The sequence below is a fragment of the Carlito syrichta genome, unplaced genomic scaffold (assembly GCF_000164805.1).
Source record: "Carlito syrichta isolate Samal-C Ts95f unplaced genomic scaffold, Tarsius_syrichta-2.0.1 Scaffold305058, whole genome shotgun sequence".
In the NCBI taxonomy this organism is placed as follows: domain Eukaryota; kingdom Metazoa; phylum Chordata; class Mammalia; order Primates; family Tarsiidae; genus Carlito; species Carlito syrichta.
This window is the reverse complement of record NW_007249154.1, coordinates 208,296-226,719: the sequence shown is the minus strand read 5'-3', so window position 1 is coordinate 226,719 and position 18,424 is coordinate 208,296. Positions and strand designations below refer to the sequence as shown.

Below are 18,424 nucleotides of genomic sequence, written 5' to 3'. Positions count from 1 at the left end.
GTTTTTTTTGTTTGTTTTTTTACTAGAATAAACTCCTTAAAAAGGATTAAGATTTGTTTAGTTTTTGAATTCTATACAATATCTAGAAAAACATCATACAGGTAGTAAATAAATGCCTGCTGAATGAGTAACTTAATTAATGTAGCAAACCCCCACAATGAGTTCTTTTTTTTTTTTAAATTGGATTCTCACTCTGTTGTCCAGGCTGCAGTGCAGTGGCATGCTCATGGTCACCAAAGCCTCAACCTGCTGGGCTCAGGCGATCCTTCTGCCTCAGTCAAGTAACTGGAACTACAGGGGCGTGCTAACATGCCCAGCTAATTTTTTGATTTATTATAGAGACGAGGTCTTGCCAAGTTGCCCAGGCTGGTCTCAAACCCCTGGAATCAGGCAGTCCTCTCACCTCGGCCTCCCAAAGTGCTGGGGTTACAGGCTTCAGCTACCACATCTGGCCACATTGAGTTAGGATGATTTTGTTTGTTTGTTTTTGAGTCAGCATCTCACTCTGTTGCCCAGGCTGGGATTACAGGCTTGAGCCACCACACTCGGCCACATTTTTTTTTAATCAGTCTCACTCTGTCACTTAGGCTGGAGTGCAGTGGCATGCTGCTCACGGCCACTGCAGCCTCAACTTGCTGGGTTCAGGCAATCCTTCCACCTCAGCCTTCCAAGTAGCTACACCATACACCAAGTAGCTACAGGCATACACCACTACATCCAGCTGATTTTTTGATTTATTGTAGAGAGGAGGTCTCGCCATGTTGCCTAGGCTGGTCTTGCCCACAGGTTCAGGAATCCTCTTGCCTCCACCTCCCAAAGTGCTGGGATTACAGTCATGAGACAAGGTGCCTGGCTCTTTAAGATGTTAATAGATACTGTTCCTCCCTATCCCAAATTACATGTACAAATGAGTTTAGGAAATCAACACATTAAGTCCCTTTGTGGGAGAGAATGTCCATAATTTCATTAGCATATTAAAGACCCTGGAGAGTTTTGCAATAAAGAAATCTATTTAACTTTAACAAAATGCTTTAAAAATATATTTAATTTCATTCATTCAACACACATTAAAGCACCTACTGTGAGCCAGGCACTATTCTAGCTGCTGGAAATACATTAGGAAATAGACAAACATTCCTGTTCTCATGGAATTTACATTTTAGTATGGAGGTAGAAGGGAGACATAATAAACAAATAAAATATATAGTATGATAGGTGGCAGTGTCAGGAAAAAAAGAATAGGATGTGTTAGAAAAATGCAATTTTTAAAAAAGATGGCCAGCAAAGACATTACCAAGAGGATGACTTACATGAATACCTTAAGGTGGGAGAACCACCATGTGGATATCTGAGAGACTATCATTCCAAACAGAAGAAATAATAAGTACAATGTCCCTAAGGTAAAAATGTGCCCGGTGCTTATGAAAAACAAGGTGGCCCCAGTGCCATGAGCAGAATCAAGTAGGGAGAGAGGTCCAAGGAATAATAGAGTACCAGATCATAACTATGCTCATTCATTACTCTTAGCGACATGGGAAACATTAGAAGTTTTTGAGAAGGCATGATCTTATTTCCGCTTTAGTTTTTTTTCCCACCAAAAAATACTGTTTAATTGGATGGGCCTCCCACCTGCAAAGATAGCGACACAAACATCCGACACTCCCTTCTGTGGGTTGACTAGAGTGCTCCGTGCAACGCCCACAGTCTCGAGGTGTCCTGCAGCCACGTGCCTCCACTCTTCACAGTTATGTGCAAATGTTACAGATATGGCTTTCTCTCTCTCTCTCTCTTATTGTCTCCCTGTGGGTGCAATTTGTGCATATTCATAAGGGGACATTGCTTTTTCTGCTTTACAAGGACAGTCTTGGATGCCAGTTGAGGAATAAGATTGGGTGGGGTTGGGATAGGCAAGGGTAAAGCAGAACCATGAATTACGAAGTTACTGCAATAAGCAACACAAGATATGATGGTAGCTAAAACCAGGCTGATAGCAATGGAGGTAGTAAAAAGTCATCAGACTCTGTACAGGATTTTCTAGTATGATGAATATGAGTATGAGGAAAAGAGAAATGATTCCAAAATTTTTGACTTGAGAAACTGAAAGGACACTTGCCATCAACTGAGATAGAAAAGGCTGTGAGCAGAGGTTTAGAGGATAGGGAGGATAGGTTTAAGTTATGGGCAAGTGTAGTTTGGGATTTCTACTACATATCTAAGCAGTAATATCAAGTAGGAAGTTGGATATACAAATCTGGTAGAAGAGACATAGGATAGAGCTATAAATTTGGAAGTCATTAGTGTACAGATGGTACTTAAAGCAGTGAGAATGTATGATATCACCAAAGAAGTATAGATAAAAAAAAGAAATGGTCCAAGGATTGAGGTCTAGGTTTCTTGGCTATCCAGAAGAACCTGCAAAGTAGATCGAAGCAGCAACCAGTAAGATAAGAAGACTACCAGGAGAATTCTAGGAAAACAGTGACCTTGAATTTAAGCAAAGAAAAGCCTGAAAGCCCAAGGACAGGAGTGAGCAAGGTTGTCAAATACTGCTGATAAATCCAGAGAACTCAATAAAAACTGTTCTGGAGGCATGGTGGGTGTTAAACCTTGATTAGAGAGAAGTTACCTTGATTAGAGAATATGAATGAAATATTAGATCCAGGTAATGATAATCAATAGCTGCTGGCATCACAAAAAGAGAGACAAACATATATTATATACCTCCAGATAGAACTATACACATCACCTATGAAATATTCTTCCTGAATAAACAAAAAACCAAATTAAAGCTAAAACTGATCAAGTGTGAAGGAAATAGAAAAAATACAGAAAGATCCTACACATATTTACAATCAGCAAATTTCAGGATGTAATTCCATAGACAACAATAAAAAAGGTCTAGTGTTTTCAACAAATAATTTGCAAGAAAAAAAAGGGTCGAGGAAGGGGGAACTCACAGATTTAAAAATACTTAAGAAACATATCTAATCAAAAAAATTTTGTTTAGAACCTGATTATAACAAATCAACAGTAAAAACAAAAAAGAATAAGAAAGAATCAGAAAAATTTGAAAACTTACTGGGTATTTGATTAAGAAAAATGTATTTTTGGTATAATAACAGTACCGTGGTTATATTTAAAACTAAAGAGGCATCATCTTTTCATATGGAAATATTTGTGGATAAAATTATATGAGAAGAATTTGCTTAAAAATAATCTAGCAGTATATTTAAAAAATTGAGTAGAGATGAAAAAAGTTTGACCATGAGTTACGAATTGTTGAAACTGTAATTGGCACAGAGGTACTTATACTATTTTTTTTCTATTTTTATATATGTTTGAAATTTTACATGATAAGTTTTCAAAGGAAGAGAAAAAGAATGGGAGGAGATGAACTGTAAATCAAGAGTATAAACATCTTCTGTATTACTGTAGAAAGAAATTTTATTAAAAAGGGAAGAAGATAAGTAGGACAATACCTATAAGGAGAAAGGAGGTCAAAAGATATTTATTAAAGGATAAGAAAATAACAGTATGTTTGTATGCTGATGAGAAAAATCAAGTAGAAAGAGAACATTAAAGATTCAGGAAATAGGATAGTTGCTGGAGTCATATCTCTAGGTGATGGAAAAGAGGAGGGATATATGCACAAATAGATGGCTTGACCTTTGCTACAGACCTGCATGGTTCTTCCATGTATATTCACCTAGTTAACAAAAAGGAAGGCAGTGTTTGTTTTGTTTTGTTTTGTTTGAGTTCGAGTTTCACTCTGTCACCCAGACTGGAGTGCAGTGACCACTTCCGGCCACTGCAGCCTTGACCTCCTGGGCTCCGGCGATCCTTCCACCTCAGCCTTCCAAGTAGCCGGAACTACAGGCGCATACTACCACGTCCAGCTAATTTTTTTGATTTAGTATAGAGATGAGGTCTCGTCAAGTTGCCCAGGCGGGTCTCGAACCCGCGGGCTCAGGCAATTCACTCGCCTCAGCCTTCCAAAGCGTGGGATTACAGGCTGAGCCACCGAGCCCGGCTGGAAGGCAGTGTTTGGACAGATGAAGAAAGGTATGGCAAGAACATAGGGAAGTTCTCTTGTGATCGCTTTTCTTTTCTCCAAAACGTGGACAGCACAGTTAATAAGCTAAGAAGTGATGATTGGGAAGAAATTGTTGAAGGTTTGAGCAGAGAATGGACTACAACAGTGACTGGCAAAAATCTGGCCTGATGCTTCCTTTTTGTAAATAAAGTTTTATTAGAACACAGCCATATTCATTTGGCTTATATATTATGTTTATGGCTACTTTTGTACTATAACAGCTGAGTTGAATAGTTGTGACAGAGACCATATGGTCCACTGTCTAAAATATTTACTGTTGGCCTTTTATGGAATACACTTTCCAATCTCTGAACTAGAGAAATAAAGTCTCAGCCTATAATAAATGGACTAATAAACAGTCATTGATCATAAATTTCAGAACTAGTTAAGTTTAGCTGCAAGGAAATATGTCCAAAATAGACGGACTAAAGATTTAACCTATCTTATGGATTAGCCATATGTATTAGTTTCTCATGACTGTTGTAACAAATCACTACAAACTTGGTGGTTTAAAACAACAAAAATGTATTCTGTCACAGTTCTGAGGGCAGAAGTCTGAAAACAGTATTACTGATTCAACATATTTGATCACTGAAATCAAGGTGTCTACAGGGTTGCACTTCCTCCATAGGCTAGTGGAGAATGTATTCTCAGCCTATTCCAGCTTCTGGTGAATGCCATCATTCCTTAACTGTGGCCCACATGACTCTAATCTCTGTCTTCTGTTCATATCTTCTTCTCCGCTGTGTGTGTGTGTGTGTGTGTGTGTGTGTGTGTGTGTGTGTGTGTGTGTGAGATCTTCACTTCTCTCTATATAAAATATTCTTCTGCTCTCTCTTACAAGGACACTTGTGCTTGCATTTAGGGACCACTTTAATAATCCAAAAAAATTCCCCATCTCAGCACCCTTAACTAAATAACATCTCCTAATATCTATTTTCATCATAAAGTATCATTCACACTTCTAAGAATTGGGACCAGTTAACATTGTATGGCCATAATACACCCAAGAAAACACAATAAGACAAGAAAGGGACATGAAAACTAAAGGTGTGTTCAAGGAAGTACTTATAAATATTGACCACACAATGTAAGCTGGGTAAGAAGGGAAATGAAAGGGGTAAAAAAAGTTAATCAAAAGGTAGTAGAGCAAAGGAATGGAGGTCCCAGTGAGATAAAAGATTTACTACAGTTGAGTTACTAGACAGAGTTAAATAGAGAAAGAAGTGGCAATTGGAGAAAGGGATGATTGAAATGAAAATTACATAAGAGTGATAGTTATTAGTAATAAAGAGGGCAAGAGAATGGCCACTGGAGCCAGTGGCTCAGGAAGAATGAAGGACATCACTGAGTGAAAGGTGCTAAAGGAACTAAGGCCTGAGAATGCTTTTATTGCAGCTATTAGAACCTTTCACATTAGTCCCTTCTAATCCATGGGAGATGTTCCAGGACCCCCAGCGAATGACTGAAATTGCAAATAGTACCAAACCCTATATAAACTTTTTTTCCCCTGCACATATATACTTACAAGGGGAGAGTTTTAAAAAACCCAGAATTATCTTTTGAAGGGTGGGTCCCTTGCAGTACAGGTTTCCCCCACTAGCTAAGTGCTCTAGGAACCCATCAGCATTAGTGTATCAGCTAGTGTTGTTGTGAGAGGCTGCACTTGGCTTCAGGGAATTTTTTTTTTTTGGCGATTCTTTCAACTCATTGGCTCATTTCATGATAGGTCATTTACAAGTGCACCTGCCCATACTGCACTGAGTGTTCAGTAGTTTTTGACCAAAAACGGCATGACTATCGTGCCCACCCACCTTATTCACCTAATCTTGCCCTGAGCGACTTTTTTTGTTTCCCTGGATGAAAAAATTCCTCAAAGGGAAATGTTTTGCTAATGAGGAAGAAGTGAAACAAAAAACAGCCAAAGCACTAAAAGACATCAAAATTGGCAAGTTCAAAAACCATTTTGAACGATGGAAAAGGCGTCTCAATAGGCATACTCAGCAAATGAAGAGTACTTTGAAGGTGATGGAAATTTAAACATGTAAGAATACACAATTTTTAATAAATAAATATCAGGTTTTGGGGGGTCAACCTCATACAATAAAGTTTAATTTTTACATTAGAAATAGTAAGAGATTAACAACAATAGCAAGCAATAAAATAATTATAACAATGTACTCAAAATATCTTAATATTTTTGGGCAGTAGTTGATTGCAGATAATAAACTGGAAGGCAAAACCGCAGATGAGGGGCAACTACTATATTAAGATTTTAGGAATATCAATGTTTCATTGAACATGGTATGGTAAATGCAGAATTAATAAATATGCACATTTTAGTTACTACTAAAAGAAGAGCTGTGACAACTGTATCCAATATATTGCACATTAGAAGGGTTCACATGACTACTTGTTATAATTTTCTACAGAGCAACTTTCATGGTTTACAGGCTTCATTAATATTAAAGGGTTTATAATTTTTTAAAAAGCCTACATGGTAACAAATATTAAAAACTTAAAAAAATATATACCAGATACAAAACTGTGACTAGTATATTCTTTAAGGAGCAAAAAATAATACAAATTTAAGATTTGGTTCATTTTCAATTAAATTTCTTGATATTTCATAGATGATTGTTAATTTAAAAAATATATTATAAATAATTACTACAGCATTATCTATAATAGTATTCACTGTCTTGTGACAGAATCAAACCTCTTTGGCTTCATCTCTCAATATTATTTCTTCCATTACTCCATCTCAATGAATTCATTAAAGTTCCAACAACTCAAAGCCACATATAGTTGCCCAAAGACCCAAATTTTTACATATATTTACATTTGCCTATAATGTTCTCTAATTTTTGTACATTACCTATAATGCTCTTCTCTAATCTGTCTTCCTAGCAGACAGTAATGTATATCCTTTAAAACTTAAGCGACAAGTTAATTTCATTGGAAAGTTGTTTTGAAATCCTGCTCCTGTTTCCTCAATGTGCCCCCTCCATGAATGCTTCAAAATAAACTCCTATATTCTGTCTATACTGCATACACATTTCCATTGTTTTGCACTATAGATTTGGACTATAATGTACTGTTCTTCTGCTGCATAGTTGTTCTATTCATTATTGAAAGTGGGGTATTGAAGTCCCTAACTATTATTGTTAAATAGTCTATTTGTCCTTCCAATTCTATCAGTTTTTGCTTAATATATTTTGAGACTCTGTTTCTAGGTGCATATATGTTTATATTTGTTATATCTTCTTGATGGGTTGACCCTTTTATCATAATAAAATGTCCTTCTTTAAAATGCACTACTCATATAACTATTTCCTTATAGAATTTCACAGTCAGGAACAGTGTGAACTATTCATTAATGTATTGCAGAACTCAGTTTAGTGCTTAGAATAAAGTAGGTAGGAAATAAAATTTTTAAAAGTCAACTTTAATTTTCAGTAACTTAGAAGATTATCTTCTCTACAATTTTCTGGAAACTATTCCAATTTCTCATGTCACATACATATTTCCTTTAGTATAATTTCCTTCCTTTAGTATAATTGCCTTTTATACTAAAGGAAATTTAGTATTTTTTCTTTAATATAATTTCCTTTAGTATAATTCTCTTCTTTAGTCCATTTAGTCAATCTCAGATACACAACTGACAATTAAAATTATTCAATAATCATCTGAGCACCTATTACATACAAACATTGTTATATGTTGCTGGAAAACATAGTGATGTAACTGCGTACTGTTGTACAAGCTACTGTTGTAGCTTGAACAATGCTTCTAATTATCTGCTCTTAACGCACTCATCTACCTGCATGACTAGCAATTATTCTATCCATTCTGATAGCAATTATTCTAAATTTCCCTTTTTCCAAGTTTTTCACTCATACCCATCTCTCTTACTTTTATCAGACAAACTTGCCCTTCACCTTACTAAGAAGACAGAAGTTACTGATAAACTTTCTACTTCTCTATCCTCAATCCCAGAATTTTCCTTGTATCTTCACTCTTCAATTTCCCTCTTTCCTTTCTTTTTCCTTCTGTGGGGCGTGGAGGGAGTGAGTTTACAATAAAATAAATCCAAAGAATAGTAATCTCCAGTACTCACTGGCAACCTAGATTAGAAATCGAAAGAGTACCAGGGAAACATATACCATGGTTAGTGACCAGTAATTTTTAAATGACAGAAATCCAGGACACTCCACTGTCCTTTCTCTGAGGTACTTAGAGACCTCTTCTACTTAGAGGTCCTAAGGGACCAATAAGGGAAGTATAGATTCAAGTTTCTAGTCTGATATACTCATCCCAGAGAATATATACATTGAGTAGAAAGCATAGTGGATATCCCCAAATATTCTAAATAAATCATCTTTCATAAAAATTTTTTGAACACATGCTTTTATAAACATTTTGTATGATCTGATTCTACTATAAAGAAAATAGTGGAGTAGGAGAAAAAGAAGATTAGGACCAAACAGTTTGAGAAGCTAACTATGTTAAAAGCCATCAATAGGGATAATGAACTCCCCTACTAGGAGGAAAGATTGAGTTAAAAAAGATATGTATAGTTGCTAAAGTCACTGACTACGCTGAAGTCACTTGGCAGAGCTTAAAATGCCCATCATTTTTACTATGTGCTATTTGTATCTTAGAACCCTTTGGTTTCAGCTTTTATTTTTGGACATATATTTCCATGTAACTGTTTTCTGAGCTCTCTTTCTGTTCATTTGTTCTTTATTTTTCTGTATCTACTATTTCATTACACATACCTAAATGCAATGAGTAAATTAATGTGTCTAAGAAAATAGGATATAAAACTAAATAAGCATCTAAAACTAAAGTTTCTCTTTTCTTTTGTTCAGTATTTTGTGGTTCTTCTAAGGTCTCATTTAGAGTCTATTTTGTTTACCAGGGCCCTTCACCCTTGGCACAACTTAAAATCCAACCTTACCCTGACTCATGCAGCTGTTAAAATCTCTGCTAACCTCTTCAGCCTCTGAAATTCTATTTTTTAATGAATTTCCTGGAAATTCAACTTGTATATACACATCATAAGAGTTAGCTAAAGTTGGTTAATGGCAGTAAGACTGTCATTTTCCACTTGGACTCTAGTCTTCCACATTAGGAACTGATAAATGCTCTCAGGAAAAAAGTTAGGGTGAATGTAGAATTTACCTCTAGTGCTTCTATATTCTCAGGAACCACTGTCCCTAAAGTTTTGCTTAAACTGGTTGTTCTCTAATCCCCTCAAACAATTTTTGTATATATTCTATTCCATTTTCATAGTTGTTTTTACTGAAAGGGCTAATCCAGCTCAAGCTACTCCAACATTGCCAGAATTGGAATCTCTATTATAAATTCCTGAATGAGAAAGATTGATTTGAAGAACTAGTACAAATCAGTTGAAATTAATTATTTAAATACATATCTCATTGTAAAGAGATAATTGTACATAGATAATAAATTATATGGCTTTTTCATTATAGTACAAGTTCAAACATTCTTAAAATTCTAAATTAAAGAATCATCTCCAGGAAGTGCTGCATATAGATGCTTGAATTTTATGAACAATACCTGAATAATAGAGTCAAAATATAATATTACAATCACTCTTATCTCACTGAATGTTAATGATCTTCTTAGTTATTTGTCTCTCCTACTTGCTAGAGTTTTAAAGATAAAGACTACATATTATTCACTTATGTCCACTGCCTAAAATATGACCTGGTAATAATATCATCAGCTATCCCCTGATGAGCACTTAATATGTGCTGGGTACTGTTCTAATGATTTGAACTGAGTAAGTAGTAAAAGAAAAAAGCCCTACAGCATAAATATTATTTAATAACCAAGTAAACCATATCCCAGAAAAGTACAGTAATCTGTCCATGGTCAAACAGATAAGATGCAGCTAAGTAGCCAGGCCACTGTGTCTATGCTGGTCACCACCATGGTATACTGCTCACTCAAAGAATTACTGACTATTGCTATTTTAGTAGCTTACGTGATCATCCTGAAAGAATAAAAGTACCAAGAAATATACTTCCCAAGTAATTCATCAGTACTTTGCAAATAAATACATGACTAGTTAAGCAAAATAGTGAGACAGGAGATAACTAGAGAAAGGCTAGGAGGACAGACAGGCAGGTCCTTTGATAACAGTGTAGCGAGCTCCAAGCAAGTCTCTTAGGTTCAATGGTAAACAAGCTCCATGGAAGCCTCGCAAGCTAGAGCTTAAGTACTCACTGCTGGGATCAAAAAACAACCAATCAGCTCACCGTTAGGCCCCTACCTCCTGCCGATTGGCCCTTAATACTGACCAGTCAAAACTGCTACAGATCACAGCTAGTGCCAGCCAACTGACTTGGACTTAGGGCTATATAAGCACCAGGTTTTCCTCCCCAGATGGGGAACCTCCTTCAGGTCCCCTCCTGCTGTGGGAGGTTTTCTGTCCTCAGTAAATCCTGCTTTCTCACTTTCTGGCTGTCTATGTCCCTCATTCTTCCTGAGCATGAGATAAGAACCTCGACCCTGAAGAGCTGCAATCTTAAGAGCTGCAGAAGAACATTGGAGCCGAAAAGGCGTGCACCCCAGAGGCTGGCTTGCCAGTCGACAGAGCCAGCTGAACCAGGAGAGCTGCCAGAAGATGGCAAAATTCGGAAACTGAGACACTCCAGGGGCTTGGCTTGCCAGCCCACCAAACCAGCAACACTCTCAGGGCCTGGCTTGCCAGCCCATCAGAGCCAACACTCCAGGGGGTCTAGGCTTGCCTGCCCACCAAACCAGCAACACTCTCAGGGCTGGGCTTGCCAGCACATTAGAGCTGACACTTCTGGGGCTAGGCTTACCAGACCCTCCAGACTACCCTCTCTGAGGCCTGGCTGACTGACTCATTGAGTTGACACTCTCAAAGCCCAGGTTGACCTGAAAAATCCACATCAATAGGTTCATTTTAAAAAATCATCTACCTCATAATATGTGGCTTTACCTATATAAATGAATGAAATGTGCATTCATAGATTTAGAACATGAAAGATCAACGTAAATCCTAAATATTTATAACACATCATTTCAAGTATAAACATTAAGAACTCATTTAATAATTACTGGTATTTAATTCATTTTTCTGTACTCCAATTTGCTAGTTATTAGTGTGAAATGTGATGTGTAGAAGTTGTTCTCAGAGAAAGACTGGCACATTATCAAAAGAAGTATGAAAAGAGCATTTCCCCTGAAAGGTTGTTTTAAAATAACAAGTCCTTACAAACAGAGATAATAAAATCATAATAGACTGTTATCTTTCAACCTAAATATTTGGCTCAGCTCTAATCTTATATATTTTTTGACTTATTTGTACACAGTGAAGGAGTCAAAAGATCCAAAAGAGCGCTGTGGAAGCTGTTCCTCCTGTAATGTATTGATCATTATTTTTTTCTGTTCTGTAAAGAACCACTACTCTTATATATTATAAGTTCAAAAGCAGCAAATGACCTAAATAAAACATGTACTAACACACTGAATTATTCAGCTTTTCAAAACATAATTATTATACCCTAACATATATAAAGTACAAAAAACCAAAAACAGAAGGAAAATTTTAAAATTCACAATTACGTGGAAATTGTTTTTCTTTTTTTTAAGTTGGAGTCTCACTCCGACACCCAGGCTGTAGTGCAGTGGCACGCTCATGACCACCCCAGCATAGACCTGCTGGGCTCAGGCAATCCTTCCACCTCAGCCTTCCCAGTAGCCAGAACTACAGGCGCGTGCTACCATGCCTGGCTAATTTTTTTATTTATTGTAGAAATGAGGTCTCGCCAAGTTGCCCAGGCTGTTCTTGAACCCGTGGGCTCAGGCAATCCCCTCACCTTGGCTTCCCAAAGTGCTGGGATTACAGGCTTGAGTCACCACACCTGGCCACATGGAAATTTTCTAATCATCATTCTTTTCTGTATCAAAGAAGAAATAACAAAGGAAATTAGAAAATATCTTGAGATGAATGAAAAGAAAAATACAACATGCCAAAATTTGTGGAATGAATCAAAAGCACTGTTAAGAGAAAAATTTACAGCTATAAATGTCTACATTTTTTAAAAAAGAAGAAAGATCCCAAATCTTTAAGTTCTTAAGTGACTAGAAAAGCATAAACTAAGGCCAAAGCTAATAGGAGATAATAAGTTGGAGTGAAGATAAAAGCAATAAAGAACAGGAAACTAATAGACAAAATCAATGAAACCAAAAGTTGGTTCTTTTACAAGATTAGCAAAATTGACAAATCATTAGCTAGACTGACACGCCCACTGTGAGAGAGAGGGAGGAGGAGAAGGGAGTGGAGGAAGGAAGAAAAAGAAATAGTGGGGAGGAGGAGAAGGAGGGAAGAAGAAGATAGAAGACAGAAGAAGAAAGAAGAGGGAGGAGGAAGAGGGAGGAGGAAGCAGGAAACAGATGTTGGAAAGAAAAAAGAAGAGGAAGGAGGAGGAGGAGAGGAAGATGAAGATGAGGAGAGGTGGAGAAAAAGAAAAACCACCCAACTATGTTTTTTTCCAAAACTTCCTGTACATCACACCTGACTAACTCTTCCCTCCTCCAATGTAGTTCCCTTTTTCTTAATACCTTTTCTTTTGTCTTCTACCTCTCACTCCCCACACACAATTCACCTGTACAATCACTATTAGTTCTATGCACAATCAACTAAAGAGTAACTTTTTCCAAAAGCTTTTTTCTTAAGGACTTTATATCTCCCCACCACCTGCCTCTTCCTAGCACTTTCTTCTACCACCTCTGGTTGTTGTAGGTGACATTCCTCTTTGTAGATGACAGTTCAGTATAGCGCTCTGGAACTAGGCTGGGTTTGATTTTTTACTCTATTATTTCTTAGGTTAAAGATGTTGGTTAAATTATGTAATGGTTTGGTGCTCCCCCATTTATCGCTTGTAAAATGGTAATAATCCTATTATCTATATCTCATAAAGATGCATTCTGTAACTTAAGTGCGATATGCACTGAAAAGAAAAATGGCTTATACATACTAAATGCTTAAAAAATGCTAGCTACTATTATTTCTCCAGTATTTATACATACTTCTCTTATAGCATTGTATTACAATTATTTGTATGCTCACCTGTCTTTCCCACTGAAATATCCATATCATCTAAGTACAAATCTAGATAATCATGCCATTATTTTCAGCATTAAGCACAGTATCAATCCCACAGTATTTGCTTAAAATATTGTGAAACTGTAATATTATAGATTATAGATTTTCAGGAGTGAAATAATATTCTAACTTCTAAGGAGAAACCTAGGATATTGATACTAAAATTAGTTTTGCTACACAGTATTGAGGGAATTATGTCGATTTTTTTGACTTTCTGGATGTTCTTTTTTTTTCCTTTGTGACCACTTTGAAAAGTTGAAATAAGATTACAAAATAAGGTATAATTGTTTTCCATATCTGTAAAAATTTTCTCATTTCTTTTACTAACCCTTTTATCTTTTCCCAGAAATCTTATATTTAGTTTCGACTTAGTTCTCTTTCGTCCTTTATTCACTTTAATTAAAATTATAATGATTCAAACTGTACAGTCACCAGAAGTACACAGTTATCAAAAATGCACACACTTCACTTGGCATCTCCAGCACCTTCAGCTTTCTGTGCCTGGTCTGTTTTGGCATCTCCATTTTCTGCAGGATTATTCCCCTCCTTGCCAGCATCGGCTTTTCCCTTTTTCCCTTTGGGTACCTTCTCTCCCTTCTTAGCTGGGGCCTTCTTAGTCTTGCGCTCTGGCTTTGGAGGAGCAGGTTTAGCAGACAACCTTGCAGATCTTCTCTGGGGTTCGTCCTTCACCTTGGCTTTATCTCCTTTAGCATCCCCTTCAGCCTTTCTCTTGGGCATGATGGTGATGGCAGCGGAACTAAGGCGTTGGACGCGGGGATGGAGCGGCGCGCGGGTTTTGGTCGGTCCGGGGGTTGTTTTTGCCTCTTCTTCTTCACACTGCTCTGGTGACTGTACAGTTTGAAATACTATTTTTTATCAAGTTTTATAAAAATGCAGAATTTTGTTTTTGTTTTTTTAAGCTATGTTGTTAGCACACAGAACACTTCATTGTTGTTTTTTGGGAAAGGGGCATATGTCACTAATAGAATGTCTCCAAAGCTGAATTGATGTGGGGAAAACACCTTTCCCTTCCAGTTTTAAGAGACTTCCTCTTGGCTTCCAGGAGGAGGGATTCCCCGACGTTGACACACATAGCCACCTTGGTAAAATGCCTTGTGTGGAAAAACATTCATTTTTTATGTCCTCTTCTCCCTTTCTGCCTTCAGCATAGACTTAACTCCCTTAAACCGAGACATCTGTTGGGACCTGATCCCCAATAATTGGTTACCAGTATGTCAGTGATGCCACTGAGATGGCACCCCTCATAAGAGCAGCAATTTCGTTTATAGATTGTGGATCTTCAGACAAATGCTGCTATTTTCATTTCATTTCATTTCCTGAAAGTCAGGGTCGGCTTGTGAAAAGTTGTCAAACAGCCGGGCTTGGTGGCTCAGCCTGTAATCCTGTGCCTTTGGGAGGATGAAGTGAGTGGATTGCCTGAGCCCGCGGGTTCGAGACCCGCCTGGGCAGCGAAACCTCATCTCTACAATAAATCAAAAAAATCAACCGGTCGTGGTAGCGCATGCCTGTAATTCCAGCTACTTGGAAGGCTGAGGCGGAAGGATCGCTGGAGCCCAGCAGGTCGAGGCTGCGGTGGCTGGGAGCAGCCACTGCACTCCAGTCTAGGTGACCGAGTGAGACTCCAACTCAAAAAAAAAAACCAACAAAAAGTTGTCAAACAACATGCTAAATGTGAAATGTCAACCCTCACTCTAAACTTCCCTGTTCAGAGCATCAAATGAAGATTTTATTGGGTTTTTATAGTGGCTTTCTGATTTTGGTAGTCCATTAAAGAAGGGAGTTTGAAAGTTGCTGTATACTGTTAAAGTTTGTCTGCCCATGTCCTGCCTGAAATACCATGATTGTTTATGAAAAGTATCTTTAATAAAGCTGGATACAGTTTGGCTTGGAAAAAAAATTATGATTCTTGCAGTTAAAAGCAGAATTACTTTATAATCTTAAAGCTACAGTCAACCTAAAAATCTCTATTAAATATTGTTACCCACTTTCCAATCTTTAAAATAAGTGAAACACTGTGTGCACAAATCTATTTTTAATTTGAAAATGCTCCTCCTTGAGATGTAGACATTCTCATTGCTACCACATGAGATCTAAACATCTCACTAGAAATGTTTCACTCTCTAGTATCAAGAACATCACTCATTTGTATCTGTAAAAAAAAAAAAAGAGAGAGAGAGACCACAGTGCAATTTTCTTTTAACTATGTCAAAAAAAAGTATGTTAATTGTAGATTTGGGCTATTTTTGTTCTTATTCTGAATCATTTTTAGTTTCAGTCATTTTGAGCTATAAAACACTTGAGAAATACAAAAACATAAACAATATCACAAACATCCTGTACCTACTACTTGAGTTACAATATATAGCATGATTAATGCAGTGGAAAATCCCTATGTGGCCTTTGTAATCATACCCACTCCCTTAATTCAGAGAAGCATTCCTTACCCTAAACTTGGTTTACATATTTTCTTTACAAGAAAAGAAGAAATAAGAGGAAGGGAAGACTAAAGAGGAAAGAGGAAAATGGGGAGAAGGAAGGAAGAAAATAGTTTAGTTTTACATGACTTTATTCTCACTGAGTTATGTTCATTCACAAATGTCACTACCAACTTTATTAAATCTTCAAAAGACATCTAATTTTGTCAATGCTTCTAATTTATTCTTGTGTTGATATTAAGATCATTCACTACTCATCTATCATTTCTGATTTAATTCCCTTGAGAACTTATAGAGTATATTAGAGTAGCTAAGATTAAGTTCTTTTTTATTTCTTTTTCTTTTTTCCTCAGCCTTCCAAGTAGCTGGAAATACAGGCACGTACCACCATGCCCTGCTAATTTGTTGATTTATTGTAGAAATGAGATCTCACCAAGTTGACCAGGCTGGTCTCAAATCTATGGGCTCAAGCAATCCTCTCACCTCAGCCTCCCAAAGTACTGGGATTACAGGCATGAGCCACCACGCCTGGCAAGATTGAGTTCTTTTAAGGGTATGAAACATTTACACCATTTCTAGTACAGAGCCTAGTACAAAGTAGCCAATCACAGTTCACTTTTCCATTCTTTTTCTAAAAAATAACCAACAGTTTTCTATATGACTATTTACAGTGGTTCTGACATCACATGCTGTTGAGGTTTTTTTTTGGTTTTAATTTTTTTAGTATCTTTGGATATACAGTCCTTTAGTCTGATAATATTTTTAACTCATTTAAAGCACCTAAGTGTTCTGTTCATATATACTCAACTTTTGACCATGATTGTCTTATTCTTTTATAGTAATAATAATTGTCCTCACAGGAGAGCAGAAGAGAGAGATTAAAATAAAAAGACAAGTAATTATTTTATCTTTATTTTAAACTTATGATACTAATCCTATACAATAAGAAATTCTGATATCTTTATTATAGTTTAAATTAATGCTATTACTTCTATACAATAGATTAATTTTTCTTGAAGATATAACTACAAAAGTCATAATTTGTATTTTTCCTTCACCTTTTCAGAGATCTCAATCTATTCTGTGCTTAACATTTTAGACCTGTTTAAAGTTTGTACCACCTCTCTGAACTTATTTTTGGTTACCAGAAAAAAAAATATGAAAGTTAAGACCACAGAATCTAGAGTCAGGCTAACAGGATCAGAATCTCAGCCCTGGAACATGTTAGTTCTGTAACTTTGGACAAGTTTTCTTAAACCCTCTTATGTCAACAGATTCATAAAATGATAAAAAATACCTACCATACAGAATTAACTGTATGAGTTTATCTATGTCAAGTTCATAGAACTGTACTTGGTATAGTCAATCCTAGGCATCTGCAGGTGATTGGCTCTAGAACACCTCCCCTGCCCTTGCAGATACCAAAATCCAGATGCTCAAGTCCCATATATAAAATGAAGTATTTGTATACATCCTCTCATATAATTTAATCATCTCTAGATCACTTATAATACAATTTAATGCTATATAAATAGTTGTTATACTATATAGTTTTTTATACTTGTGTTGTTTTATTGTGTGTGTGTGGTTTTTTTCTACACATATTTCTGTTCCATGGCTGGCTGAATTAGTAGATATAGAACTTGCTGATATGGAGGGTTGACTGTATATGGTAAATATGCAAATCTAACATTATATATTATCATTTGACCTTTTTGCCGCTCTTTAGCCATAATTGAGGATAGAAGACACTTTGATTCACATTCTGCCTTTTTTTGTCCTTTAGCCATAATTAAGGATAGAGAACATTGTTTTATATTGAAGACCAAAATAATTTTGAAAAATATGTAGTTATCATTTTAAAATATGAGCAGACTTAAGACTTTTGACTAAATGCCTTTGATGAGAAACTCCCCTCAACACTGGTCAATACAGTCGACCTCACTGGGGTTAAATAGGTACCTTTTCACCTTACCATTCTTGTGTCTACTGTTTTGGAAAAGGTGGCAGTCATACTTTTGGGAAAAGGCTCTGGGACAGCTTTATCTGGGAAGGAAAGAGAACTAGAATTTATCGAGCATTTATAATGGGCATTTTTTACATACACTGTCTGAAGTACTGTAGCTGAGGTTCAGAAAGATTAGCATGCTGAAGGATATGAACAATTAATAAACAGAAAACTATCTTTTACCTAAAATAATATCAATCCAAAGCCAGACTGTTTTACTATGTGATACCTTTCTGTGTCATAAATTATGCTTCTTAAAATTAAATTTTCATATGTTAATGCTATTGTAAAGACAAGACTTTTCCAGACTTTATATTATGGAATTAATTATCATCAAAAATATAGACTATAATAGTTTCTTTACTTCAAAGAACTTTCATGTAGGTTGGCCACTGGGATGTTTGTATTATCATGCCTTAAATAATGCTTAAATAGAAAGAAGTTTACAAAGAAGAAAGTTAGAAAATCATTTAAGTGTTTTAACATTTTGACATAAACCATTAGTAATCAGCATATTGGATAGAAGCCTTTATTTATAAACACACCATTTTTCTTATTTGCAGTTTTATTTAGTAATCAAATTTTTTAATGAACACTAGTAAAATTCCATTTCATTATTTCATATAATATAGTCATAGTAAGCATTCATTAAGAATTTGTATATTAAATGATAACTTGACCAGGACTCATAATAATTA

General features: G+C 36.2%; 1 protein-coding gene and 1 pseudogene across 2 annotated transcripts in view; both read right to left on the bottom strand.

The window, feature by feature from the left end:
• LOC103263401 (gephyrin-like) overlaps window positions 1-18,424 on the bottom strand; it is a 324,475-nt gene that overhangs the window by 145,912 nt on the left and 160,139 nt on the right. The gene's annotated exons all lie outside the window — the stretch shown is intronic.
• On the bottom strand, window positions 13,653-14,102 carry LOC103263395 (annotated as a pseudogene). Its single transcript, XR_504495.2, has one exon. The product of XR_504495.2 is annotated as a non-histone chromosomal protein HMG-17 pseudogene (transcript).